A 2,202-nucleotide genomic window follows, 5' to 3' on the forward strand; every position below is an offset into this window, starting at 1 on the left:
TGTTGGTATTTTCTATGTGTGCCTGTTAGGTTTGTTGGCTTATAGTATTTTTCAGGTTCTTTATGAAGTATCCAACTATTACTGCTGAGAGCCATAGCCAAGTAGGAATGATGCATGGCATTTTTGGTTGAAAGGTGACACCAGCAAGCCATTGAGATGATAATGATTATGTTAAGATGTGCATTCAATTGGAGATTAGACCCCTGCTGTCCACCTGGCCTGCTACTTTGGAGCTCTCCAGGGACTCCCGGAGAGTTCCCATTGGTTGGGGAAGTATGGTAGGAGGGAATTCCGGAGGAGGGATTTCCTGTTGGTGTGGTGTGTCCCGGGAGAAGGCCGCTTGTGTGGCATTCGCGGGAGTTTTGGAAATAAAGTTTGTTCCTGCTTGAGTGGCTCGTGATTTTGTGCCCAGCCAGACTGCGGCATATTACCATGAAACAATTTGTTCTTTCTATTATGTTTTGTATATATATGCTTGAATTACTAACTCTTCTTAATTAATATATAATGTTCTTCTTTGTCTCAATAGTATTTTACTTATAGTCTATTTTGTGTGATATAGTATAATTACACAGCAGTTTAGTTACTACGTAATATGTAATATATTTTTCTGTCCTTTAACTTTCATCCTATTTGCATCTTTGGATCTAAACTGGAACTCTTGTAGATAGCATATAATCTGATCATATTATTTAATCCACTCTTCTAATGTTTGTCTTTGATTACAGAACTTTATTTATTTATTTATTCATTTATTTGTGGTATTGGGGATTGAATCCATGGCACTTGATTCTGAGCTATGTCCCCAACCCTTTCCATTTTTAATTTTTGAGAGGGGTCATTGCTAAATTGCCAGGATTGGGCTTGAATTTGCAAACCACCTGACTCAAGACTTCCAAGTAGCTAGGGTTATAGGTATATACCATTTGATGTGGCTTAATCAATTTATTTTAAAATTAATTACTGATATTAAAAACTTATGCAATTTCAATATTAATTTTCTATATATGTTATACCTTTTAAGCCTCTTTTCCTTTGCTAGTGCTTTCTTTTGTGTTTAGTTAATTATTGTAGTGTACCATTTTGATTCCCTATTCATTTAATTTTGTGAATATTTAATATATTTTCTTTGTGATAACCATGATATTTGTAGATAATAAATTTCTGAGACAAGGGAGCGCCACCATGATGGACCAGCCTCAATGCACCTGCTTCAACGCTCCAGCCTCAATGCATGGGCCTCTGCTTCCCAGGGATTTTGAACATGTCTGGATTGTCAGGGATTGCTCTCAGCAGACTAGCCCAGGAGAGAAAAGCTTGGAGGTAGTATCACCCCTTTGGCTTGGTATCTGCCTGGACTAAGAATTTGGATCGCAGGATGAACCTAATGAACTGGGAATATGCCATCCCAGGAAAGGAGGGGACTCCATGGAAAGGAGGCTTGATCAAGCTGGGAATGCTCTTCAAAGATGTTTATCCATCCTTACCACTGTAAATTTGAGCCACTGATGTTTCCCCTGAATGTGTACCCTTCTGGTACTGTGTGTCTGTACATCCTGGAGGAGGACAAGAACTGCAGGCCAGACATCACAATCAAGCAGATCTTATTAGGAATACAGGAACTTCTAAACGAACTAAATATCCAAGACCCCAGTCACGCAGAGGCCTACAGGATTTACTGCCCAAACAGAATGGAATATGAGAAAAGTGTTTGAGTACAAGCCAAGAAGTTTGTACCCTCACAGGCAGCAACCCTGTGGCACTGCAAAAGGAGGAATTGGTTTGGCAAAAACTTGTTTACCCTTTTGCAAATCTCAAGTCACTCTTATAGTTCCCAGTTGCATGGGAAGGTAGGGGAGGGGGCGCCATCTTTCATTTCTGCCACTGGCATACAGTTCTGAATTAGCTGAATTGCCCCTGTTTTTCATTCAGAGTCTCTTCCTTCAGTCTTTTGTATTTTTTGATTGTTATGTAAAACTTGCTTTCATTTTAATATTGATGTCAGTATTTTAACTGCTGTAAAATTATAAACTTTTAAATTTGAGTAAACCCCTAGGAGATAATTCAGGTATTCTTCACTGTTCAGAGCTGTCTCAGCCTCCAGCAGGCTGTCCTTGTCCCTCCCTTCCCACATCCTTCTCTCAGAACCTGGCTGTTGGTAATGTGCCTCAGATCCAAGGTCAGCAGGATCTTGACCGGCAC

General features: G+C 39.8%; 1 pseudogene; it reads left to right on the plus strand.

Annotated features, from left to right (window-relative positions):
* The first annotated feature begins 1,264 nt into the window (after positions 1-1,264).
* Positions 1,265-1,901, plus strand: LOC107159261 (annotated as a pseudogene).
* Positions 1,902-2,202: the final 301 nt, after the last annotated feature.

The sequence above is a fragment of the Marmota marmota genome, unplaced genomic scaffold (genome assembly GCF_001458135.2).
Source record: "Marmota marmota marmota unplaced genomic scaffold, marMar, whole genome shotgun sequence".
In the NCBI taxonomy this organism is placed as follows: Eukaryota; Metazoa; Chordata; class Mammalia; order Rodentia; family Sciuridae; genus Marmota; species Marmota marmota.